The sequence below is a fragment of the Rhinopithecus roxellana genome, chromosome 17, assembly GCF_007565055.1.
Source record: "Rhinopithecus roxellana isolate Shanxi Qingling chromosome 17, ASM756505v1, whole genome shotgun sequence".
NCBI classification, from domain to species: domain Eukaryota; kingdom Metazoa; phylum Chordata; class Mammalia; order Primates; family Cercopithecidae; genus Rhinopithecus; species Rhinopithecus roxellana.
Genome location: NC_044565.1, coordinates 54,672,596 through 54,700,589, shown reverse-complemented (window position 1 = coordinate 54,700,589; position 27,994 = coordinate 54,672,596). Strand labels below are relative to the sequence as shown.

The 27,994-nt window shown below is 43.4% G+C and overlaps 1 protein-coding gene across 9 annotated transcripts in view; it reads right to left on the bottom strand.

Moving 5' to 3' along the window:
* The window catches only part of MYT1L (myelin transcription factor 1 like), a 542,339-nt gene that overhangs the window by 356,395 nt on the left and 157,950 nt on the right, over positions 1 to 27,994 (bottom strand). For all 9 annotated transcript variants that reach the window (XM_030921195.1, XM_030921201.1, XM_030921198.1 and 6 more), the window contains one exon: positions 22,365 to 22,481. The gene's annotated coding sequence lies outside the window, so the exon portion shown is untranslated. The remainder of the gene's footprint in view (positions 1 to 22,364; positions 22,482 to 27,994) is intronic.

Genomic DNA, 27,994 nt, shown 5'->3' with positions numbered 1-27,994 from the left:
AGAAGATAAAAAAGCAATAAAATAACCTCATGTCCTCACATGTGTGGTCAATATATGTTTCATCTTAATTTTTTGAGATATTTCAAAACTAAGCAAAGACAATCATTACTAATATTAGTAAGAAAATTCCATGTAGATTTCAGTTTTCCATCTCCTGTTGTAAGTTACATAACTTGAAAAAAAATAAGTCCGTATTTAACTTGCAAAGTATAGCTTGAACACCAGGGTTAAAGCAGTCTCTCTCTTCATCCTGGCTGTGCTGGTCTCTTTCCAACCAAGTCCAATTGCTACCAGTGTTGATAAAATTACAATTTTTCTTATAAATTACAGCATAGATTATGATAATAATTTATTTTGATCTCTGACCGAAAAGCACCATCCGCTCCTTCTTACACTTTAGATTCTCTGCCTTATCATCCTAATGGCTCAACACTTGGGGTCCTGTTTTTCTACAAAGATGCAAAATGTACAGCTAGGCTTTTGATATGAAGTGCGTACTCTTAAGAGAGGGGAGGAAAGAAGGAAAAGAGAAAGAGGGGTGAAGAGGAAAGGAAGAGAAGGGAAAAGAAGGAAAGGGAAGAAGGGAGGAAAGAAGGATGGAAGGAAGGAAGGAAGGAAGGAACAAAGGGAGGGAGGGAGGGAGATGGGGAGGAGGGAGGGAGCCAGAGGGAAGAAGAAAGAATGGAAAAAGACAACGTGAGAAATTTCAAGGCTGGCTCTGAGGAAAACTGTCAGTCAGGATGTAAAAGTTTAGGAGAGAAGAAAATGCTATATTAAGCACCTCTTTACAGTCTTGAAGTAAGTAAAATGAAAGTAAAACTTTGAGTCTGTGCCAAGAAAACTGGTAGAAATCACTCTTTGGAGATATTAAAAGGAAGGAGTTATAACTTGACCAGCCTTAGAGTCTCTTAGGAAAAACTCAGTGCCTAAAACATTGCAGCTTAAAAAACATTAAGATTTTTCTGTGGAGCTATAGAGTACTGTTAGAAGAGACCATTGCTTTTATGAATATTGGATACCTCTCTTCAGTAGGACAGGAGGAGGAAAACAAAATCTATAGTCAGTCAGAAAGTACACGCAGCTTACTCAGAAGAAAAACAGCTGGGGAGGGAACTACTCCCTCCCGACGTCCACACCGTGAGTACTTTCAGGACTACTGAGTACTGACCACGTGGCACACTCACAGACGTCACGGGCCAAAGTGAAACAGAAGATTCATTCCACACCATAAGCTTTGAGTCCAGCATTGAAAAATAGCCAGTGAAAATACTATAGGAAGTGCAACATGACATTTGAAATCCACGAGCTCCTCTTGTTCATGGGGGTACGTTCCAAGACCCCCAGTGGATGCATAAAATCTTGGATAGTACCACACTGTATCTACACTGTTTTTCCTATATACACATACCTAGGATAAAGTTTAATTTATAAATTAGGCATAGTAAAAGATTAACAACAGTAACTAATAAAAAAGTAGCTAATAAAAATAGCACAACTATAGGCCGGGCACAGTGGCTCATGCCCGTAATCCCAGCACTTTGGGAGGCCAAGGTGGGTGGATCACCTGAGGTCAGGAATTTGAGACCAGCCTGTCCAACATAATGAAACCCGGTCTCTACTAAAAATGCAAAAAAATAGCCGGGTGTGGTGGCAGGTGCCTGTAATCCCAGCCACTCGGGAGGCTGAGGCGGGAGAATAGCTTGAACCCGGGAGGCGGAGGTTGCAGTGAGCTGAGATCACACCACTACACTCCAGCCTCGGTGACAGAGCGAGACTCCATCTCAATGAATGAATGAATTAATGAATGAATGAATGAATGAATGAATAAATGAATAAATGAATAAATAAATAAATAAATAAATAAATATTAGAAATAAAAATAGCACAACTATAATAATATGCTAGCATCACCATTCTTGTGCTTTGGGGTCATTATAAAGTCAAATAAGGATGATTTGAACACAAGTGCTGTGACACTGTGACCACTGACCTGATCCCTGATCACCTGGACGGCCACTAGGGACTAACTGCTGGGTAGCCCACAGGGTGTGGACACGCTGGGCAAGGAAACGATTCAGGTCCGGAGCAGGATAGAACGAGAAGGTGTGAGACTTTATCAGGCTACTCAGAATAAAACTTATGAATTGTTTATTTCTGGAATTTTCCATTTGGCATTCTCAAACTGGGGTTGACTATGGTGAGTAGTTGAAACCTCCGAAAGGAACCAGAAACAAGGGGAGGATACTGTAGGTGCCAGACCAGTTATGCTGATCCCCAAACTCAGTCTGGGGGAGGGGCAGGATCAGATGCACAGATGTTGAGGGCTGCAGGAGACGACTGATGATTACATGGTTAACGGCAGAGTGAATGGAACAATGTCATTCTGTGCAGAGGACAGAAAGCAGGTGCAGGGGCCTGGCGATCAGAGGCATCCTGAGTGGATGAGCCCCATGCGTGGTGTCAAGCTGTAGCAGGGGGGGCTCGATAATCAAAGCCCTTGGATATGTTAAATAATTTGATTCCATCAGTGATGAGAAGGCAGTGGAAGAGTTTAGCAGAGGGGTGGCCTGGATAAGTTAAGATTTATGTAGATTATTAAACAAACTATCTTAGTTAGGAGTTCCTTGGAGGGGTCCACACCAGGGATGAGGGTGTGAATGTCAGGGCTGGTGAGGGTTGGGGGTGGAGGTGTTTGGGAATTGATTTCAGAAGCTCATGGCCATCTACTGAACAAGGGGAAGACACTCCTGCAAGCCCGGCTTTTATAACAGTAGAGATATTGATGCCACTGAGCTAAAAAATGCAAGAGGGCCAGGCATCATGGCTCCTGCCTGTGATCTCAGCACTTTGGGAGACTGAGGTGGGAGGGTTGCTTGAGGTCAGGTGTTCAAGACCAGCCTAGGCAACATAGTGAGACCCTGTCTGTACTAAAGATTTAAACAATTAGCTAGATGTGGTGGTGAGCGCCTATAGTACCAGCTGCTCAGGAAGCTGAGATGGGAGGATGGCTCGTGACCAGGGGAAGGAGGCTGCAGCTAAGAACGAAACCCTGTCTCAAAAAAAAAAAAAAAAAATGCAAGAAGGGCAGCCATCAGAAGAAAGGTGATGGCCAAGCTCAGGTGCCGCCTTTGAGATGTCTCAGGATATCAGCGTTAAAATCCTGGGGAACAGATACCACCTGGAGCTTCACCCAAGCAGTCAGAACTGGAAGTGCTGGGCCAGAGTCCCACATAAGCAGTTGTTTAGATCTGAGACTGGATGAGAATCCCTGGAGGGCTCATGCAGGGGTGCAGGGGCTCATGCGGGGAGAGGAGGAAGGCAGGGGCTGGGGGTGGGCTGGAGAGTAACAAAGAGGAAAATCTTTACTCAGGGATGGATGGTGTCAGGTGTGGTTTGGAAGCCCATCAAAATTAATTTTAAAATGTCGATTGGATTTGGAAATTAGAAACTCAACTAGTGATGCTAGAGAGTTCAGTTTATACTGAGTTTGTATTCCAGCAAGCCAGCTGACCAGAGACCAGCATGCAGAGAGGAAAGGAAGACTCTCTGAGTGGGTTTCCATGAGAGAGCGTGGTGGGCGCACCAGCAGCCAGCATCTGGGTGGCGCCTGAAGGGGCGGGGGGCGGGGGAGGGAGGGAACAGCAGAACAAACCCGGAGGAACCCCCAGGTGCAGCGTGTTTGAAGTGCTGAGAAGTGTCCGATGAGGGTGCTGGTGGACTAATGCCAGGGAGGGACAGGGCCAGATGGGAGGGTAAGTGCAGAAGTGGCGGGAGAGGGCCTCTGGGCGGGATGGCAGGTGGTGCTGCCCGAGGGACTGGCTCTGGAGCCTTAGTCCACTGTAAATGTTTTGTCCTCCTAAGGAGCTCAGTGGGCGTTTTGAAGATTGGTGACTCTTCTGCCTGAGGTTTATGTCCCTGCTCTTTACTCCTGTTTGCACTGGGAGGGCTGATGCCTAATAAGGCTGGGGAGGAAGAAGAAACCTTCCTAACTCACAGGTTTCTTAGCCAGGGTTTGAAACTCACTCACCATCTGCTGGGTGAGCGACTTTACCTACCTGATACTGAGATTAATGAAGATTTATTAACTCAATAGCTAGTAAACTTAAAACTAACCTGTGGTGACACCTAAAATTAATGAGGTATTGACTGAATAAAGAATGGATACTACTGTCTATTCATTGGAGCACTATTCACAACAGCAAAGACATGGAATCAACCTAAATACCCATCAGTAGTAGACTAGATAAAGAAAACGTGGTACACATACATCATGGAATACTATGCAGCCATAAAAAAGAATGAGCTCATATTCTTTGCAGAAACATGGATGGAGCTGGAGGCCATATCCTTAGCAAACTAATGCAAGAACAGAAAACCAAATACTACATGTTCTCACTTATAAGTGGGACTTGAATGAAGAGAATACATGAACACATAGAGAGGAACAAAAGACACTGAGGCCTTCTTGAGGATGGAGAGTGATAGGAGGGAGAGAAGCAGGAAAAATAACTAAGGTGTTAGATCTAATGCCTGGGTGATGAAATAATCTGTACAACAAACCCCCATGACACGAGTTTACCTATGGAACAAACCTGCACATGTACCCCTGAAATTAAAAGTTAAAAAAAAATGTGGCCAGGCACAGTGGCTCATGCCTGTAATCCCAACGATTTGGGAGGCTGAGGCGGGTGAATCACCTGAGGTCGGGAGTTCAAGACCAGCCTGACCAACACGGAGAGACCTCATCTCTACTAAAAATACAAAATTAGCCGGGCATGGTGGTGCATGCCTGTAATCCCAGCTACTCGGGAGGCTGAGGTAGGAGAATCACTTGAACCTGGGAGGCAGAGGTTGCAGTGAGCCAACATCGTGCCATTGTATTCCAGCCTGGGCGACGAGAGCAAAACTCCATCTCAATCAATCAATCAGTCAATGCTACAGTTAAATTCATAGAAGTTACCACAGAAAAACTTTTCTCCTAAAAGTGTTGGACTGAATTGTTATAATTGGTAAATTTAAAAACTTCTGTGTTGTAATCGCCACATATCTAAAGTATCCAAAGTGGTTCCTGAGTAGCATAGATGGGACTTGTGGAAACGAGAGCAAAGTCTCTGCCTTTCCGAACCTTAAGGCGGGAGCCAACCATCTTCTTGAAATCTTGTTTTTTTAATATAAGCCATGTAAGATGAAAGTATTTTTATATCTATTAATACCTATAATTACCTGGTGGTCTATTATGTGTCAGACACCAAACCAGGACTACAATGTATGTCATCTCAGCTATTCTCAGCACAATCCTTCATTTATTCATGAAATCAAACTTGCTCAAACCAGCGTGTCTTGGAGTCAAGATCTGAACCCAGGTCTTGCTAAATTTAAAACCCTCAATCTCCCCACTGCAATATGTTGCCTTCAATTTACAAGCTTTATTGCATGCTAAATGGGATGTCTCAGATACCAGGTTACTTTCTGCAGATGACTCAAGGCATTGTAATGCCCACCGTGTCAGGGGGGAGGCTGGACGTCCTCACGGAGCAGTCTGGAGCCACTGACACCAATTTTTTAAATGTTTACATCATCTTTCACCACAGGGCCATCCACATCACTCTTTACTCCTGTCATGAGTGTGGGTTCCAGGCATTTGGAAGTTCAAAATCATGTTCCATGATTTGCTGTGTGTGCAACTCCAACCCTGTGACTCACCTCACTAAGCCCCACTCCATCACATATGCAAAGGAGATGGGATCTAATTCTGGGGTCTTCCCTATAGTGACCCATAGTGACAAAAATCACTAAGCACTCTCTGCTGCAGAACAGACAGGTATGTAGGTGGATAAATAAATTTTAAAAAGCTATTATTACCTTAAATGTGTTCTCCTTTAGTATAAAGTGAGTCTGTAAACTACATATTAAAACCTATTAATCTTGTAAAAATAACCTAAAATTTGGAATAGCCTGGCTGGGAAGCTGTGCTAGGAGGAGGTTGAATTAGAGCTCATAGACTCAGGGATGTTTACTTGTTTATTAGAAACCTATTTATAGTTCAGTGACCTCTTACACTTTTAGTTCCAACCTGAAGGCAAAGCTGCTGAGGAGTTCTGTTCTCTGAGAAGCTGTGACTGTATTAAACAATCACACAGGTTGCACCCCCAACAGGGGAGAGAACTGAGCATGCAGTCTTAAAGTCAATGTAGCTGTCGGCTGTATCCTCAAATGGCAAGAGAGCGCAAGGCACTGATTGACCAAATTATGTAAAATACGTTTACTAAATCTCAGCTTATTCCTTTCTCATATGCAAATGTGAAAAAAGTCCAGTTTAAAAATTAAATGCAAGTTAGAGGTTGATTGTGCTCAGTTCATTGGTGCCATTAAAGTGTTTTTGCCCTCACCAGAGGAGAAGGCTGACTTTCTGCTTTTTTATATCTATGCTTATGTTGGCAAAGGTGAAGGATGGAAGAAGGTGGCACTCTCTGCTGAACCTCAGACTACACTGTATCACGGGCAATGGCCTCCAGGGCCCCAGGAATGCCTGACACCACAAGGAGGGGCCCTTCCAGTGCGGAGCAAGAGCTGCCATCTTGGGAACAGAGCAAAGCGGCCGTTGGAGAGCCCTGTGGAGACAGCGGGATCATTGGGGAGGTCTGAGGAAAAACGCACGTGTTTTGATTGGACCTTGTCAAGGTTTCTTTAGAAAACTAAACTGTTTTTGTTTTCCATTTGTTTCCATCAGTTTGGGGGAAAATCTCAGGATTTCACTCAAGCCCATTTAGGCGCAATGGAGTTTTGATTATGTTACGATGGGTTCGGCAAAATAAGCGTCCTGCTGAAATGCTGAGGATGTCACAGTCAGAATGGCTTATTATTCATTTAGAAGTACAGAGTATATTTTTATAAAATAAAACAATCGAGCAGATCAGTGAATCTACTGTCTAAAATTGTAAGAATAATTACTAGTTTTGTTTTTAAGTTTTATCTCAGCCTCTAAAATATAATGAAATCATATAATCCATGTGAAAGCACTGTAAAAATGGTATATATCGATATAAGGCATTATTATCATTCATAACTTTGCTTCATTAGTTTAACAAGGACATATCAGGCACTTCATAATTTTACCAAGTAATTAAGCAAACTTAATATGTCCATGGACTAGACTTTTATAAAATAACCACTTAATAATTTATTATTCTGGAGATTTTTTGTTACTTTTAGGGGAAAAGCAGAGGTAGGAGGGAGCTGCCATTAGTTCAGTTTCAATGGTTACTATTTTAATTTCATTACAATTTTCACAAAGCGCAGTGACTTGTAGTATCTTTTTATCTTTGTTCTTGGTAATGTCAGAGGCCAGTGAGAAATTCAGATGATACATGTGCTGAGCATATGAGGAGAGGCAGGAGATGAAACATTGAGACACACTTCCTGGGCCTTCCACTGGAGCAAAACTGCCATTGTTTCCCTTCCTATACATTCATCTGCTTCTTTTATAGGATATGCATGGTTTGCTTTGTTCTCATTTAATTTTAAAAGAAAATGTCTGTTGCCATAGAAATATTTTTCCACATTGAGATTGCATCACACCAGCAGGTCTTTGGGCGTTTGGGTGCAGCAGTCAGCACCTCTCAAAGGGTAGATCCAGTCTTATGTCCCTACATTTTCACAGCAGACAACGGATTCACAGAGCCAGACTCTGCAGAGGCCTTGCACCAGAGAGACCTCATACCTAGGTCAGGCTTCAGTTCTGCAGGGAGATTCTCTCCTGACTCCTTTCTCCATTCCTATATCTCTTGCCCTTTCCACTATTTTTTTTAGTAACATTCCTTCTGGAGACTCAGTTTACCTTCCATATGGGTCCAAGCCTCATTTTGTCTCCCCTTGTCTACAATCACACAGCCTTGCAAGCCAGGGACCATGTGCAGACACACCAAGACCACACAGTGTTTGCAGCAAGTGGGCTTTGAAGGAATATCTGTTGGACTAACTCTATGTATGCCTTGGCCCTGGCTAGGCAGATTTTATTTTAAAAGAAGAAGGAAAAAAAAAATCACTTCTGATTCCCTGCCATTGTTTCCTAGAAAAAAATCTGCAAAGAAAGGTTTGGCAGACTCCCAGGGAGCTATGAAACAGTGTGTTTGGCATGCAGTCACCTCAGCAGTAATTTGCATGTTCCAGGCTGTCATTCCTGGGCTGCGCCTGACAAAGCCTGCAGGGGCCTATCACAAATGCGCACCATGAGATCGCTCCTTTCTTCTCTGCACTTAAGTGACTAAAAGCAGAAACCTTAGCTAGGGTTGGTCACTGTCTTGGATCAAAATGCAATTCATATCAGTTCATATCAGCAATGGCTCTTTATTCAGTCATAGCTCTGCTTCTCTCTCTCCTCCCACGGCATACACACACACACACACACATGCACAGGTGGACATGGGTGCACACATTGCACATATGGATGCACATTCAAGTACACACACACACACTTGAAATTGGATATAAAGAACTTAATATCAACATGGAGGATTAGGCAAGCAGAAGCAACGGTCCATGATGACATGTGTCTTTCACTGACAGGCAGATAGCGCAGGCGGACCCACAGCCTCTGCTCCAGGGAAGGGGTGATGGGGTGGGGGAACGTTGGTATTTCCTGCTGAAGGGCTCCAGGGCCTCATGCCATTTGCACCCTTACCTACAGGGCATTTTGTTGTGTACCTCGTCTCAGGATTGGTGTTCCAGCACATATGCAGCATTTGTAGGAGAAGTCTAACCTGACATCTAAAACACCCATTACATCTTGACAAGTTTCCACCTGCCTACATCTCACATCCACAATCCGCAGGTTGCTGTAGCAATCGGCCAGCATGGGGACATGTGAAGAGCTCCCAAGACTCCCAGGAAAATACTTGGTGAAGCAGAGCGCTGTCAGGGTGACGGTGACAGACTTGCTTTTCAGCCTGTGCTAAAAAGGAAGGGAGGTAGCATGCTAGACAATCCTTATTGAGTCCATATGGGAATCGCTGACTTGGAAATGGGGTCAAGGGTACAGTATTCATGGTCTCTTCAGGGTCCTCAAAACTCTTAGGTGTTGACGCTGAATAGACCCTCCTCTACACTGCAAATGCATGTTTTCATTAGGTGCACAGCTGTGCTTTAAATGGAGGTGAGAGGTGCTCAACTAAAAGCTCTGGAAACTCCCTTAATTAACACACACCAGGTGTGTTGTGGGATCTCACCTGGCTTTCCTGCCCCACCCCCAGATGATGGGGTACTCCTCACTGCCAAGTGCGGGCTGCCTTCAGACCAGCACTCTCTTCACCCACAGGCCTGTGTTGAGACTGCCAACTAGGAGGTGGCCAATGCCAACCTGGGAGCTGCCTTAGCGAGGGGATGTGGATCACCCTGGATACCCCTGGAGAATTAAAGATCTCTTCAAAGGACAGAAAGGCCATTAGCAACTTCTAGCCATTAAAGCCTTCGGCAGCCTTCAGCCCAGTTAACCAAGCAGATGACCTTGAAAAGGCTTGTGCTATTACCTTGTCTAGTACCTTTACATTAAATTGTTGATCACTTGCATTTCCTCTGGGGGGCTCTTCTGCTTGCTACTTTTTCTTCTTTCTCTCCTTACCCTCATAAACATGCAGCAGGCTGTGAGTGAATGCAAAAGCCTAAAGTGCTCAGATGCTGGGCCAGAACTCCAGGTTGGACACCATGCAACAGCACCCAGGTCTGTCACGTAACAGCTGTGTGGCCACGGCAATCCACTTCTCTCTGTTCCTCAGTTTCCTCATCTGCAGATGAGGATGATCATAGCTTCAACCTCATGGGGTGCTGAGAAGTTTAATGAGGTGCACGTGTGCCTCCCACATAGCACATGACAGTCTTCAAAACTCAATAAATGTTGGTTCTGACTTTCATCACCGTGAGTAGTATGTGCACAAGAAAGACCATGTAGGCTTTGCAAACAAAAACAAAACCTCAGGAGATACCAAATGTTTGCTTCAGTACATGTCTGTTCATATTTTAGTTTTGGTATTTCTCATTGGAAGAGAAAAAATACTATTATTTGAAAAAGTGGTAAAGCAAGAAAAACATTTACTTTGATTTTTATACAATAGAAACCAAATGGTTGATGAGGGAATGTTTTCTGTAGAGAAGTCCTCCAAATCGTAAATTAAGAATGATAGAATATCATCTGTAACCCTGGAGAAATGGTGGATCTAGGCCATGGGTGTCACTGACTGCCAAAGCCACAAGGGAGAAGGTTGAGGGGAGACTTCCTAATAGGTTGGTCAGGTTGACAGCCTGGGCAACATGGGTACCTATCTGCCAACTGTAAGGCTATGGAATGGGAGGCAACCAGACATTGCATGCCACCTTCTCAAGAAGATACCACAAGATCAAAGCTGTGGTGGCTTAGGTCTCTGCATTAACCACCAGTTTGCAGGAAACTCAGAGGTCAGAGGAACATGTTAAATGGCACCAAAGAAGTGACCTCAGGAAAACACAGACTGGGGGACCCTCTGCCCAGCTTATTCAAGAAATAAGTCACAAGGGGTAAGGCAGAGAGGAGAAGGAAGGAAAGGCTATGTAGACCACAAAAGAGGATTCAAGACACATGTCAGTAAGATGCCACTGCAGATCTTATTAGATTCCAATTCAAAAACAAACAAACTGGGCCGGGCACGGCGGCTCACACCTGTAATCCCAGCTCTTTGGGAGGTCAAGGCAGGTGGATCACTTGAGGTCAGGAGTTTGAGACCAGCCTGCCCAACATGGCGAAACCCCATCTCTACTAAAAAAAAAAAAAATACAAAAATTAGCCAGGCATGGTGGCGCGTGCCTGTAGTCCCAGCTACTTGGGAGGCTGAGTTATGAGAATCGCTTGAACCCAGGAGGCAGAGGTTGCAGTGAGCCGAGATTGTGCCACTGCACTCCAGCCTGGGCAATGGAGCGAGACTCCATCTCAAACAAAACAAAACAAAACAAAACCAAAACCAAAGTGTAGTAATACATTTGTGAGACCATATGTGAAATGTGAATCCTGCTTGGATATTTGATAACAAGACCTTTTTGTAAGGTTTGATGGGTGGTTATGTTTTTCTAAAAATAACTATTATTTTCGGGAATTTATGATAAATTATTTCTAGCTAAAATTACACACTCACTTGGATTTGCTTCAGAGCGACCTATGCCTGCGCGAGGAAGAACGAGCAGGTATAAGCGAGGCCACTCTGGGAGCTTGAAGATGTACATTTGGGGCTCAGTCCCACTTGTGCCTATGTTGAATCCTTCTATTGTAAAATGGTAAAAAGTAAAAAATAATAAAAAGAACCTGAAATGAGAAGAATGTGTCATTATATTTCCCAGGTCTCAGCTGACAAAATTAAATAAAGAAACAAAGACAAAGAACCCTGCTCCCTGGGTATGAGGCAATAGAGCGGGGTGGTGCTGGGGACGCCAGCTCTCAGGAGCCTCCGAGGTGGATGCATCAGCTCGGTGAACATGCTGTCACTCTGGGCAGGAGCTGTGCATTAATGTGCATATGAATTTGTGGGGTATTTATTACATTTTTTATATACAGGCCCTATACTAGAAATTCTGATACCTTAGGTCTTGAATGGAGATCAGAGCTCCATGGAGAACGAAAAGCAAAGTTGGGGGTTCTAATGGAAGTGGTCCCAGAACTGTTCTTTGAACACTGGTTTAGGGCCAGGTGATCCTCCCGGTAGTTTCGGAAGCAGGCATACTTGGTGGCGTTTATGCTCAGGACAGACTCGCTTAGCCAACGTCCAATTTCACAGTCCAGTGTTTCCGGCCAGAAGTCAGTCTGTGCATCTCTGCAGGAAACACAAATGAATTTGGACCCCAAACTCAGCTCGGACCAGCAAGTTCACCAGAGTCCTCCTTGAAGGCAGACCTGTGTTGGGTGCCAGATGATATTAGCAACAAAACCAAGTTAGAACACGGGAAGCGGGGTGGGTAGGTAGAGAATGTGGACAGTGCCCCTGGTCCACAGAGAAGGTCAGGTGGGAATGCAGGTGGTGTCTGGGGTCCACAGAGAACGGCATCGGGTGGGAATACAGACAGTGCCTGCAGTCCACAGAGAAGGAGGTCGGGCAGGAATGCAGGTGGTGCCCGTGGTTCCTAGAGAAAGGCATCGGGTGGGAATACAGACAGTGCCTGCAGTCCACAGAGAAGGAGGTCGGGCAGGAATGCAGGTGGTGCCCGTGGTCCCTAGCAGCTGAGCTCTCCTGAATCACCCCTTGGAAAGCAGCAGGTCTGAGGCTCTGCTCATGTCCATGTCACCCCTCTTCCTGGGCACACAGGATGTCTGCACCTCCAAGTTTCCTGGGCAGTGGATTGGGGTCTGAATCTGACTCTGACTAACGGAACACTGTGGTCTGGCCCAAAGTGTCCTGCACAGTTTTCATGGCCACGCTAATTTCTGGAAGACTCAGATTCCACAGGGCAGGGCCACGCACTGAAGGGGCTGCCCAGCTGGCAGTAAGCTGTGACATGAGCAAAGAATAAACTTTAATCAGGGTTCTGCTTTCTGAGTTCATTTCTGAATTCATGTTTTAAACAGCCTAGTCTATTCCGACTAGTTCAGATCATGGCCATATTTACAGGCGTCGGAAACGTTCTCTTGCTCTCAGGTGGCGGTTTGCACTGCTACTTTTATCAGTGCTCACAGTAACTTGACTTGCCACCCTGCAACCCCTTGATTTGTAACCCCGTGACCTTGGAAAGGTGGCAAATAAATTTACTGCAAACACTGATAAAAGTAGAAGTGGGGGCCTTCATTACCACCCCATTAGGTTTTCAATGGAGATCAGAGCTCCAGGTAGAATATAGAAATAAGATCTTGGTTAAGTGGGACTATCTGCAGAATAAACCCCACCTACCAAGTGCACCTGTTTCTGAAACTACCGGCAGGACCACCTGACCCTAAATGAGTGATGTTTAAAGAACGGTTCTTGGACCACCTCCAGTAGAATCCCCAACCTTGCTTTTCTTCCTACATGGGGCTCTGAGGATCTTCGTTTGAGACCTAAGGTGGGGGCCTTCATCACCACCCCAGTAGCTAAGATGCCATCTCTTATCCTACCTGCCTCGGTTATACTTATTCATATTTTCTGTAAGAGCAAATCATCAGTTCCAAATCTGTGACAAGGCATTTTGAAGACTTATCACTGAAATAGAATTTATGTTGCCTGACAGTAGTTGCAATTAAGTAAGAGACAAAACAACACAAATAAAAGGACTTTGACCTCCTATGCTGTCATAAATTCTGAATGGATTCTTTGCCTCAACACACCCAGGAAAGTGTTAGTGGTCCGTGACAGAGACGAAATGGGAACAGGTATAAATTTTATGTCTATCAGAAAACAGCAAAGTTCTTGCTTCTCTTTTTCATTGAGAGAAATAATTTTTTTCCTCATAATTCTTATTCACGCATGTATCATGTAGCGAAAAATGACCTCAATATCATCCCCTATAGCAATACACATATTTTTATAATTTAAAAGAATACATATAATTTATATAAATTTAACTTCTTATGGATATTAAACAAAAATAGTGTATGTAATTTAGCTCTTTTTAATGAACTTGGCTAATTCAGATTATTTGATTGTGGTGATGCAGTCAAGCTGTTGGAGTGTTTAAGGTCATATAGGTGAATAGGCGTTTGTTTTTTGTTTTTCATTGTGTTTTTTCCTTATAGTTATGTCCACATTATTTGTCTTTTGCACCCTCTTCCTCTTCCCTTCATTTCATCCTTCCTGTGGTTTTGCTTTTTTAGGTCTTTTAAGTGTTCCCTTAGAACTTACCATTTCCTGCTGCCATTTGTGTTTCATTTCGTTTTTATCTAATGCCTGTTTCACGCATCCTGTTTGGATGAGGCTGGCTTGCACAACTATGAACAAAACACTTGGGCATCACGACATCTCTTTGCTGCTTCATCCGTGTGGGTCCAAGCCGACCAAGTTTCCTAAACACCTGACTTCCGAGCCACTGAGGGCGTCAACACTGGCTCTTATCTTTTGGTTACTTTTCTAGACCTAGCACAATGCCTCACATAGAGTAGCCACCCCAGATTGTCGGTTGTCCAACTATCCTTTTTATTTTCTGTGTGGGAATGAATGAGAAGAAATACCATCTGCATAAACTTCTGACATTCTGCAATGTGCTTTCAGGGCATGTGAAAGAAAGACATGTGCTGGCAACAGACGATAGATGTGGCTTTCAGGAGCACGCACACGCCGTGGTTCAAAGACAGCTTCCCTGTAGCCCCTGCTTGTAGGACTGCACTCCATGTACACGAGTTCCCAAACGGAGTGTCCTGCTAGAGCAGTTTATTTTCATGAATCGGACACAGGACACATAAATGCACTGTGATAGAAGGAAAGAACAGCACTCGAAGTTGACCCGCAGCTTCACCAATAAACACTTTGGCTTAGAAAACTCTCCATTTGGCGGGACTCTTTCCTCCTAACCTGTAAATAAGGGGCAGTCAAGGCCTGCCAGCTGCTTTCCCGGATGAGTCTCTGCTGGAAAGAGGACTTGCGCCAGCCCTCCAGGGACACCAGAAGTGGAGCTTGCGGACCCCCCAAAGACAATTCGTCTTTCCTTAAGTTGAAAAGGAGATTTCGAGTTCTGTGATCTACCTCTGACGGTCTAAAGTACATCTCTAAGGAAATGGATGCAGTAAGGTTACTTTGTAACTTTGTCCATGTTAGACACCAAGTGCAGGTGTGGTACATGAACCAGTCACACACACACATACACACACACACACGTGCACACACACACATACACACACATATACACACATGTGCACACACACATACACACACGTGCACACACATACACGCACACGCACGTGCACACACACATATACACACTTGCACACACACGTGCACACACATATACACGTGTACACACACATATACACACGTGTACACACATACACACACATATACACACATACACACACGTGCACACACACATACACACACGTGCACACACATACACACACGTGCACACACACGTGCACACACACGTGCGCACACACATACACACGTGTACACACACATATACACACGTGCACACACATACACACACGCACACATACAGTGCACACATACACACACACGTGCACACACACATACACATACACACACGTGCACACACATACACACACATGCACAAAGTTGACCACAGACATCCACACACCACACACACGTTTTCCTGAACCTCACAGACATCATGGAAAGCTCACACCTAAATATGTCAACATTTATCTTCTAAGAAAAAAAACACATTCTCCCACATAATGGATGTGTAATTTCAACAGAAAAGGAAGTTAATATTATTTAAATCATATCATAAAATATACAGAATATTGGGAATATTCACATTTCCCCACTGTCCATAAGTCCTTTATAGCTGTTTTAATGTATAAAGCATAACTAGGATATAAAATTACATTTTCCTTTATTATTCTAAAGAATTTCTTCCACAATTGCTGCTGTTTTCTCACATTGTCACCTCATAGCTCTTTCTTGAATGTTGTGTTCAAAAATACTTTTTAAAAATAACTTTGAGATTCTGACCTTTATTATTGAAGAAGTAAATAAGTAATAATAAAATATTTTATTTTTCTACTTTGTAAAGCAAGTTTTAAAGTAGCGAATTTTAGAAAGAAGAGCATGTATGAAATATTATGAGAGCTATGGGGAAAACTGAAGTTATTAAAAGGTAATTGTGTTTATTAGGCATACATTGTTAACTAGAGAATCTGATAGGAGAATTTCTCCCTCTTATTTATTTCCTTCCTCGTCTCCTTATTTCCTTTCTTAATTATCTAGCCTGCCTGCCTCTTTTCCTCCCTCCCTCCTTCCTTCTCTCCCTTCCTCCCTCCCACTGTTATAAACTCATGAACAGGTGAGGCTGTTTTGTCTACAGGTCACTCAGATAAGTCCTCATGGAACAGGAAGCCCTCTTCAAACACTCTCCTATGGCCTCCCTCCCAGCCTCCACCACCAGCACTGCCACCATCTTCTTTATCTACTCCTGTCACTTAGCTCTGATCCCAATCATTTAGATTGATACATCTCTATATTAGCCATAAATGCTGAATAAGACTCCACAAGCATAACTGTGTATTGTAATGAGGGGAAGGGAGTGGCAATGCACGGGTTTCAGAGTCAGAATTGAAATCCAGAGCTGTCATTCACTGGCTGCGACCTCGGTCAAGTCATTTAAGCTATGGATCCTCAGTCTCCTTATTTGTATAGAAAGAATAATCCCTTTCTACCTAAAATGAAGGGCCGGTGAGGATACATTAGATTGGTTATGGGAAAGTACTCTTTCATGTTTCTTCTAAATTTTATTTTTTGAATATGAGATACATTTGCATCATTCAAAAATAAAGAAACAGATTAATAAATGAATGAGCAAGAACAATTGAAAACATTTCCCTCTCAACCTGCCTTTTCCCTTAGTAACCCCCATACATACTTTTTAGTTTTTTTGTCTATCCTAGATTTTTTGTGCAAATACAAGCAAATACACATGTGTGTGTGAAGTCATAGTTTTGCTTCTCTTCTGTATGTTGCTTTTTTCTTTAACAAAATCTCCTTAAAATCTCTCTGCATCGGTTCAGAGTGCATCTTCACTCTCCACATAGTTGCATAGTAAGTGAAGGCACCCGATTGAATACCATAAAGCATAACACAGATGTAAATCAGGTCACTTCTGCCTTTGTCTTTTATGGTGAGGCAAGTTTGCCTTGGGTTCTTTATGAATAATAATGAGGGTAGCCCTGGTTTGAAGGGCTGGTGCTTCTTGCCAGCCGCTGCACTGCAGATTTTACAAGCATTAGCATCTATAATCCTCAACAACCCTATGACATGGGAAGCACTCCCACTGTTTTACAGATGAAAACCCCAGGTTTTGAGGGGTGAGTGTAGAATTTGTGGATGTTTTCAAAGTTGTGCCGTGAAGCCCCTTTTGCTCTTCATCCCCGTTGGGCGTGATGGTGTCTGAACCCCACCTTGATCTGCACAGCGTGGCTGCACTGTACGCCCACCACACGCACCTTCACCTTCTTCAAACCAGATACCCCTGTCCTCCTGGAGACCCTCAACAACTTCTCCTGGACTCTTGTCAACAGCCCCCTGTCCTCCAGGCACTGGCATTAGCTCCTCCAATCCACACTTCACACTGGGAAATCAGACCCTGTCTCCTCTTTGCTCAAACTCACCCATGGTCTCTCACCATCTACAGAGCTCAACCAAAACTCACCAGGCCCACCCTGCCCTCCCTCCCGCTTCCCACTCCCAAACCTCAGGCCTTTCCCGATGCTGGTACCACATCTGGACTATCCTTGTCTAAGTCAAAAGATGTCCTTGGAGCCAGCCTGGGAGGTAACTGCAGCCCTCCGTGCCTTCTCCAGGAACACACAGATTCCCCCTTTGGGGTGGTTTCATCCTCATGACTTTGCAGCTCCTCCTCCAGCTGTTCTCTTGTTGTGGTTGCTGTTATGCCCTCACCCTTATTAAACGGCTCAACAAGAACAGCTTTTCTGCAGAATTCTCTGATTCCATTTCTATATAGCATCTGGCATGTAGTAGTTGACTCAAACATATGTTATACAAATGCACACAAGAAAATATTTTTTGTGTATGGATGGGGTATTTGAAATAATTCACTTATAATGCATTTTATTTAAAAAAGGCATTTACTTCATTTAGATGTGTGTTAAATTTTATCTCTTCACTTGCACCCACAAACAACAACAAACGAGAAACTCAAAAAAACAGGTGACTTCACATCGGTGGGATGTGTGTGTAGACTTATGAGGCACCTGTAGATCTATGAGTAACTTTGCAGAACGGTGTGGGCTCAACAGGAGGAGGAAGCACGGGCATCCCAGAGGCTCCAGGTCGGAGGGGCATGCGGTAAAAAAGATGGAAGGTCGCATGATGAGGGTGTGCGTTGTATTTCATTTAAAAGAGTACTACATGTGCATGCTAGGCAGTCAAGTGTCAAGTCAGAGGAGAACATAAAAAGTAATTCTTTCTGCTACTTTTGACCTTCAGTTAAAAGCACTCCTTAGGTGTGTTGGGGTGCATATGGAAAGTTCTGGATCTTACTTCCACACTTTATAACACTTACTGCAGGTCCTTGCACATCAGCTGTTTCTAAATTATGAGCAAATGAAAACAAGGCTTTACACGTGAAGGTAATGGACCCACTCATTGCTGAGACTGATATTTTTCGGGTGCCTACACAATAGACATAGCAAGTGATGTGATGAGAGTGGGGTACACAAATAAGCCACACTCCACCTTCAGGGCCCCAAGCTCTCCGAATGCTTCAGATGACCCTGAAGTGCTTTGGATAAAAGATGCTGACATGGAGACTGGTCAGCCCTGAGCATGTTTTACTTCAAATACAGAATCAGTGTTCCAGTTTGTTTGTGCCTCTGCTACCTAAGAGCGACTTTCCTTTTTCCAGGAGTTTTTACTTCCAAGAAATAACGGAGGCCAAACCCACTCCAACCTTTCTAATGCTCAGCCCCAAGGCCCTAGAGCCAGGTGATGTAGTTGGTGGTCTTCACTGGGGAGGTGCCATCTGGAGGGGAACCGGGCACCTCTGTCCACTTCTCATTTCAAAAACAATACAGCTCTGGGAAATTCTAAAACATCTTCTGTGTTTCAAGGACTAAATTTAGTGTTTTAGACACTTATAACATGTAATCCTTGTAACAGTTCTGTTAAGAAACAATGATTATGGCCATTTTACTGATGGGGAAACTGAAACTCAGGTTCAAAGAGCCAAGTAACTTCTCTGCAGATGATGGGGTAGAATTAGGATTTGTTCTCCAGTCTGACATCCTATAACTTTCTAGGAAATTTCTGCTGGACACTGAACTACTTACGGGACCAGCAGACCTTTCCTCTCTCAGGTCCTTGGGCAGTGCGGTAGGAGCATACTCGGCAGGTTGTGCTCCTGTTGTTTCTCTCTCGATCACCTCTTTTGGCTTATTCTGTAACAACGTATTATCATGTAGGATGCTACGTTAAAGATATACCGATTTCAGCAAGTCATCTCAGTGGAAAATGTCAACTAATGCTCTGTTTTGGCTAAATCACGTGTGACACAGATTCACATGCCAAATAAGATTTTTTGAAGTCCAAGGCAAACATAAGGGGCCTTTAAAAACATCTATGGCATCGTTAAGGTCTTTTTCAGCATTAACCTTTTTATCAAGCTGGTGGCATACAGTCCCCTGCAACCGGAAATCATTCTCTTTTGTGTTTGGTATTTTATTCTCCATGTTCACTATGATTTTTTTTTTAATTTGTCAAATTCATACGTTTATGTTTTTGTTTTGTAGTTGCAGAGGATGTGGGAAAATAGGCCGAATGGAATCCCACCCCAAGCAGTTGTGTGGTCTGGTCCTGTCATGTGGCCACGCCTGGCTCTGCCCCACAGACTGCTGACCGGCATCCCTCACCCCTCCGGGAAGATGTTTCCTTTTGGCGTAGGTGCGGTTTTACGGTCAGAACTCCCTCTGTATCCAGGTGTGGAAACACCCCTTCCAGTTGGATTTGGTTTGGTTTCACATCCCACACAGTTTTCAGAATGATATTTCTAGTCAGACAGGGTGATACAGGCACAAACACACTAGGAACGTTTCCTGCTCTTGAAATCTTTTGAGTGTCTTGAATTCTGCTCTGATTTCCACAGAGGTGACAACCTTGCTCTCTTCATCCTTCTTTCAGACTTTGTGGAAGCTTCTGCCAGCTCCACCCTGGGTACCAGGCTCATGTATCAGCAAAGGGCTTTCCTGGGAGCAGCATGTCTGTGGATGGTAACTTTGGACTGTCCTGTGAGTTTGCAAGGGACTGCTTACCCAGGGAGGAGTCAGTGACCATCTCTCTGCCAAAAGTGACTGTGGCTATTTCAGAACTGGGAACTTAAGTCTTCACCATGGGTTGACAAACTAAGGCCTGCAGGCCGAATCTGTTCTCTACTGATGCTGTAAATAAAGTTTTATTGTCAGGCGGCAACGCCATCTGCTCGCTGTTGCCTATGGCTCATTTCAGACAGTGGTGGCAGTGGTGAGCAGTTGCACGGAGACCACTCCCTCCCCAAAGTCTAAAATAATATCTAGCTCTACAAAAAATGTTGGCCCACCAGGTCTATGTAACACAATGATTTACAAATTGCCATTTTATAACTTACTATGTGAAGATGTATTCTCATTAATATAGCAATGTATTCCCATTCTATAATGCTAAATCTAGTTATTTCTAAGTACTGTTTTATATATATTTCATTGTGTCACCCATTTACTAAAGTACTTATGACATACATAGAGAAAATAGATATTGACCATCCCCTGAGAGTCAAATACTAATCTTTAAAAAATAAGAACATGGATAACAAATCCCAGAAGTCAGAGGCTCTGCGTCTGCATCCTTCACGGTGTGTGGCTGTCACGGTGACCTTTAAGCCTTGCTACCAGAACCCTGAAAGTGAGGAATGATTGGTGAGGACTGAATGAAGACAATGAGGACTGGGTGGAAAGACTGATGTGAAATGCAAGCATTGGTTGTGTGTCTTGCTCTTATTATCTAATTGGATCTGGAGGCCCCTGGAGACCTTTGGGTGCTAAGCTTGTCTTACACCCAGAAGGGTTTGCTCAACCAGGCCCTGGCTGGAGGGATCCCGGCATACACTCCACTGAGCATGGCAGTCTCCAGGGCAAAGCAGGACAGGATTTCAGCTGCTAGAACCTCGAGATCTCTTTTTTCCCCTAACCAAGTTCAACTTGCTCTCCCACTCTGAAAACGGACACCTCTCAAAATCAAAGGTGATGCCTCAGCTGAGAACCCTACTGAAAGCCAAGTATAAACATGGCAGTTGCTTGCAAATCCAGCTCACTTGTTTTCCTTGTGATTTCGTGTAATTCCGGGTGAGATTGGTATGTGAATGCTTTATATCCAACTACACTGAGCACGCTCATTGAAATGCGAACATCTAACTCAATGCCAGAATCCAATTCAATGAAGCCACATGTAAACATTACTCCCTTATAAAATATTTCATTAAACGCCCTTAACTTATTACTAAAATTCAATGAGATGAGATAAAACAAGACAGCTTAGACATTTGAAACACCTACAGTTCAGAAACTTTAACTGCTTCTGAAGCCAAGTGTGCATGAACACTCAGTGTGAATAAGTTCTTTTGTTTTTTCTTTCTGTTGTTGTTGTTGTTTTAACCTCGGGGAAATGTACGATTAAACATAATGCCTTCCCCAAACTGGAGCAACGAGTGCAGTGAGTTTCTTCAGGAAAATGAATAGGGTATAGACGAGAAAATGATTAGAACAATTGTGACCTATTACAGCAGTTCATAAAGCTCTCGAAGCTTGCAGCACCCACAAGCTTGCGGCATATGGAAGACAATCCCAGCCTCTAATTTCTGTGCAGTGGTAAGTAGTTCTATTATCAGACAGGCAAATGGGGCGGTCGGCAGACAAATAAATCACGATTGCACAGTGAACCTTAAAATGCACGCCACAGCTTTCCTTATAGAGCATGCTGAGAAATTGCCACTTTTACCAGAATTTTCTTCTTTTCTTCATCAGAGTGACATATATAAAAGTACTTCGAAATGTGAGTATTGAGAAGAGAACACCAGAGTTCCTATTCCACTCCCTTGTTCAGAACCAGAGACTTTGCAGGATCTGAGATCTGGGCCATATTTCAGTCTTGTCGACCTCCAGCCCTAAAAATATGTGCTGCCAGGCAGCAGCCACTGGGTATGTGCCAATCTCATCCATCCCCAATCCTCCAAATCAGACTCCAAATGCTTTACTAAGCAGTTCCTTCTGCTGCAAGTGTAGATTTTGTGTGCAGTGATTCTACACGAGCCATTTCCACGTGAGGGTCATGGGCAACCTTCCCTCCCCACTGGCCACCCCGAGGCATCCTCTCAGCACCCACAAAGGAGGCTCACGTCATTCCTGCCCGATATAACGTCAGCAGTGAGAACAAGCTATGCCTCATCTAATTTAACTGCAAAGGGCTCTTTTTGGCAGGAATTGTCTCTTTGGAGAGGATGCGCAGTGCAACTTTTAACTGCCTCCCAGAAGCCATGAAGCACCAGGCAGCTAAGATGAAAGAATTTACTCAAAGCAGCAAATGGGACAAGCACCAGAGCAGGGGCTGCCTGCAGCAATCCCGGGAGCCCCGTGCTGGGCAGAGGTACCTGTACTCTGTCACCAGGAACCCCGTGCTGGGCAGGGGTACCTGCACTGTCGCCAGGAGCCCCGTGCTGGGCAGAGGTACCTGCACTGTCGCTGCGCTGGGTGGGTGATCCCGGGACCTGATCTTCTTCTGCTGTCCACCAGAGTTCGAAGATGCCCACTGGATAGGAATTCACCAATTCTCCTCTGAGTTCATTTTCTAAAGGATAGAACGACAACACAAAATACCTTAAGTAAGAGAAGGGAGGAGGGTGTAAGGAGGGTTTGCTCCCCTGTGCTGTGACACTCACAACAGCTACGTTTCAAGATAGGTAACTGCACCTTGAGAAGATGTGTAAATAATTTTACTCAGAAACCTTGTTATAAACTCTAATAATGGCTAACTAGAAGTACTTTTTAACATTTAGTTAATTTACTTTGAAACCTAGGATATTGAGGAGTTTTAAATACATGTCCTAGGTTTGAAGGTAAAACCAAATGCACTTAATATTTAGATTGAGCCATTACTGGCCCATTTCTCAGACGATTGCCTCCTTTAACACTTTGATGTAATTAGAAAACAATTTAATACGGGAGAAATATTTTGTATGTTTATTTTTTGGAAATAAGAGAATTTCATTCATAAGAAAACATAGTTTGCTGATGACAAGGCCACTTCCAAATGTCAGCTCAATTTTATCTTACTATAACAACAACAAAAGAAATTACTTTCATTAATGGAAATGTAGAAATTGTTAACTATCTATCATGTTTTTCTGCAATGTTATCTCAGTATTAGAAACCATAATACTGTTCTAATTTGAAGAAGAAGTACCCATACTATCTCAAAGTCTACTATCAAAGAGAGAATTTATTTTGTTAAACAAAATGATGAGCTAGAAAATCAGAAAGTGAGAGGGTGATGCCTCAGTTAGGGAAGCCATTGTTTCTGGTGCAAACCGCCTAATTCCAAGAGGCTCATTAAAGTGCCTCTATGGCAATAACAGACAAGTGTTAATGGGCCTCAGTGAAGTGTGTCAGGAGAACGAAGAGAGCCTGAGGGGCTCCCCATGCTGTTTATGATCAGCTAGATGCAGCAGCATTACCATAAATCCTCTAACAGATACTGTACTTCCCGCCTGTAATAAGATGATAGCTGCAGTGCTTAGCAAGTGGAACTTGAAATAAGATAACACAAGATTTCCTAAGAAACACAAAGGCAGCCAATAAAATGCAACCGTAACAATTATTATCATTTCCCCTAATTAGAATTTACTAAAACAAACAAGTAAAGAACAAAATAATTCCAAAATAGATACATGGAGCTAGAGAGGTTTTAAAATTACCCTGAAAAATCAAGGTTCAAAACTTGAATGAGAGTTAGTGTATTCATTTTGTTGCAAAGTCTACAGGCATCAGTTTGGAGTTATTTTGTAATATTTAAAAATATATACTTAGTTTTTAATACAAATTATAATTTGGGGTCTTATTTATAGCAGTGCACAGCTATCTACACTGGAAAATCTCTGATAACAGTGGTGTGTTTAATGGCTTTTTCTCAACATCCACATAGTATAAATGCAAGGAATTCTTGCAGTTTCTTCCTGAGGCAAACGCCCCTGCATCAGACATACCACCTTGAAATCATCTACAAAGATTCAGGAGCATTCACCCCGGACAAACAGCGCCTTCTTCTACCTCAGGTTTGCACTCTGATCATTAATGCTCGGAATTCAGACCCACGTCCTTTTGAGGCGGAGACAGAGGCAGACGTGAGAGCACATGTGGAGATTCCCTCTCAGGCAGTTTGATGAGGAGGAATGTCCGCTTAGTGGATACTCGCTGCGACCTGGTCTCTTTGATTTTAACCTTTTGAACTGGGTCCCTACTTCCTCAATCAGATTATACTAAGGCAACTAGCATATAAACTTGATATTATTAATATTGAAATAATATGATTTAAAAATATAACTATTCGTTTCTTCAAGTGTTAGTGATAAAATGGACGGTCATTACTCCTCGGTGAGCAAGGCCCATCTCAGCCAATCTTGGTGTGAATGTTTGTTGAGTAAATAAAACTCTCTGAAGTTCAGGTTCTGTATCTGACAATAGCAGGGCTGGGCTAAAAGTTTAAATACGTTTTTTTAGCACCAAATGCTTTAAGCAAGAATCCCACTGCTGCTTGATATGAATCCCCAGGCAGCAAGTGAGCCACGAGTGGAGAAGTGTGGTGCTCTCCTTGTGAGGCTCACTCAGACTTCCTTTCTACGTGTGTTGTGTGTTGCGTGTGAGTGTGTAGCTTTGAGTCTTGGCTCAGTGGTTTCGGGAATTACTGTGCAAATCTCCTTCTCTCGGAGAAGTGCCTCCACCGTGGGGCACTGCCGAGGAAAGGAAGAACCAAGCCCGTCTTCCTCCATCCTCTCTTGCCAGGGCGGTGCCCACCACCCCTGGGGGACACAGACGGAAAGAAGTCAGCTCCTGGTGACTTTTCCTGAAGGTATCAGCCTCTGAGACACACATATTCCTTCCTGCCATCGTTGCTTTTCTAAGATTTCTTGTCAAGAAGACCTTTTGTTTAGCTAAGTGTTGTTGAAATGGCAGTGCTCGTGCCTGTCTGGTAACCCAAATCACACCTGCAGGACTAGCTACTAGTGGAAACAGGTCATGTTGTTTTTCACCCTAAAAGTTCCGTGTGAGATTGGTTAAAAGATGAGAGCTGTATGTGGATAGTGCTTCTTTCTCAGACGTGGAACACTGACCAGCAAGAACCAGACAATTGCCTGACAAAAGCCCACCTCAGACACCACCATAAGGAGAAGGCAAAACCATCGTTTGTGAACTGAGCCAGTTTCAGAGGAGCCTCTGAAAGGCATGCGGGGACGCCTGAGCCTGGTTTTGCGTGCTTTCCTGGACCCTTGCCTCGACGCTGTCTGAAAGGAAAACTACTTTAAGAATGTTTTCTGTGCCCTTCAGTGGTCAAATTTGGAGTCCATAATGGCCAGAGAGGACAGTGCATCATAGCAGCCAGGCTGGAGGGCAGTCCTGGCCGCCTGTCCCCATCGTGATTGGCAGGTGCATCTCCAGCTCTTCCGCCTGTTTCCGTAGCTCATCTCTACCGACAGCCACGCGATCTTGCTCAGGGGCTGGGTTGAGATGAATAAGCTGCCTGCACTATGGAGTACATAGCAGGTTCCCCATTAGCCTTTCCTGACTGAATAAGGAACTTGTTTCCTTTGTACCAAGTTAAACGGATTTCACTTAGCTCACTGCATTGCTCACAGCCTTTGTGTTAGGATGGCTCATCAGATAGTCACTCAGCTTCTAGGTGGAGATGAGATTTAGAATATGTCCACTTTCAGTTTTTCAGAGAAAAGAAAGAAATGGTCATTTTCAGAAGATAATGATGACCATCTAGACAAGGAAAAGGAAATATATAATAAGTAAATAAATGGGGACATCTTAAAAAGAAAAAATAGGAAATCAGGAAAAGAATGTATAGTCAGTTTTAATATCACCCTTCTCGTTTTTAAACACTCATGTGTGCTTTGCTTTAAGTCTAGGTCAGTTAAGTTTTTGTGGGATGACTTCAATTATTTGCAATATTGGAATGTATTTTTGGCATGTAAAAAGGTTTGGGTCTACCTCCCATACACGGACATTCCCATCTCAGTTCTTCCCGTAGATCACCTGTACAATATCAATATTTAGAACATGACTTATTATTATTATTTTTGAGATGGAGTTTTGCTCTTGTTGCCCAGGCTGGAGTGCAGTGGCGCGATCTCAGCTCACTGCAACCTCCACCTCCTGTGTTCAAGCGATTCTCCTGCCTCAACCTCCCTAGTAGCTGAGATTACAGGTGCCCACCACCACAACCAGCTAATTTTTGCAGTTTTAGTAGAGATGGGGTTTCACCATGTTGGCCAGGCTGGTCTTGAACTCCTGACATTAAGTGATCCGCCCGCCTGGGCCTCCCAAAGTGCTGAGATTGCAGGCAAGAACCACCATATCTGGCCTAGAATATAACCTTAATCTCAACTTCTAAGTAAGAGACAACTGATTTCAACATGTCAACTAACCACATAAAAGGACACCAGCAAATGCAATTTGTAACCTGGAAGTATTTATAGACAAAGACATCATATGAATAATCTATCCTCTAATTAACTAGCTATTCTTAAACTTAGACATGAACTTAAAGCCACAATTGCATTGTTTCACAAAATTAACACCGAAGTGGAACCAGGTTTGTTTCCCACTGTGGCTTAGAGAGGGCCGGTAGCATTCCCACTGCCAAGGAAGGGGATGAGAGCCTTCCCTGTCTTCTGTGTAGCGGGGACGATGTCGTCAACAGGATTCTCACGCAGGTTTGCGTGGATGCAAATGGAACAACCTTGTTGTGTCGGGAATTTGGCAGCATGAATGAAAATTTTAAATGTGCATATGCTAGCCTGACAATTCCAGTTCCTGGTATCTACCAAATATATATTTAGTCACACATATGCATAGATACCTGCATAAAATGTTTCAATGCGATATTGTGCATCAAAACTCCTCAGTGATAGAATGGTTAGATTATTTGTGGTAAATAAGCAATCTAAGCCGGGCCCGTAAACACTGATAAGGCAGAATCCGCAAGATGTGTAGCAAAGTGATTAGAGGATGGTGCAGAGAAGCATGCACAGTGTAACACGTTCACATACAACCAACTAGAACCTAGGGTGTATTCGCCTGTTCTCACACTGCTAGAAAGAACTGCCTGAGACTCCGCAATTTACAAAGGAAAGAGGTTTAAATGACTCACAGTTCCACATGGCTGGGAAGGCCTCAGGAAACTTACAATCATGGTAGAGGCGAAGCAGGCACACGGTACATGGTGGCAGGCGAAAGAGAGAATTTGAAAGAATCCAGGGAAGACTTCCTTATAAAACCATCAGATCTTATGAGAACTCACTCCATATCATAAGAACAGAATGGGGTAAACCACCCCCATGATCCAATCACCTCCCACCAGGTTCCTCCCCAAACCCTGGGGCTTCCAATTCAAGATGAGATTTGGGTGGGGACGCAAAGTCTAACTATATAATAGGAGCATGTCTTATATTTACACGTGCATGTCTGTGAATACAGAGGATGACGCCAGCGTGGACACAGACCCAGTGGATAGCTGAGATGATCTTTGGAGATAGGAGTGGGGTTGTGACAACTAAGAAAAACTTTCACTTTTTACTGCAAATACTTCTAATTGTTTATTTCACATAAATACAGTTCATTTATAAATACATAAAATATTTATTTTATATAAACAGACTGTAATGATTTGATTGCCAAAGAAAATTCATGTAACATTTATGTAACAAAATAAACTGAAAAATTTAATGATTTATCTATTAGTATTTTCAAAAGATATGTGTCAATTACTGTAAAAAATGACTAACAAATTTAGGTTAGAAATGTACACTCCCAAAGTCATGTAATACTTGCCAGTAACTTGCACTCCCCAGACACCCAGGCCATTTGCTGCTTAACAATATAGTTTAAGACAAGCCCTGGGATGCACTGGCTGTCTACAAACCAATAAACAATGTGGCAAGGACATCACATTTGTGCCTGACTAGATCATTCTAGCTCATTAAAACACATTCTTCTATGTTAAGCAAAATGATCTAGAAGAGCAATGAAAATGGAGGCAATTAGAACAAAGCCAGATGAGTGCCGTGTCAGAACAGAGAA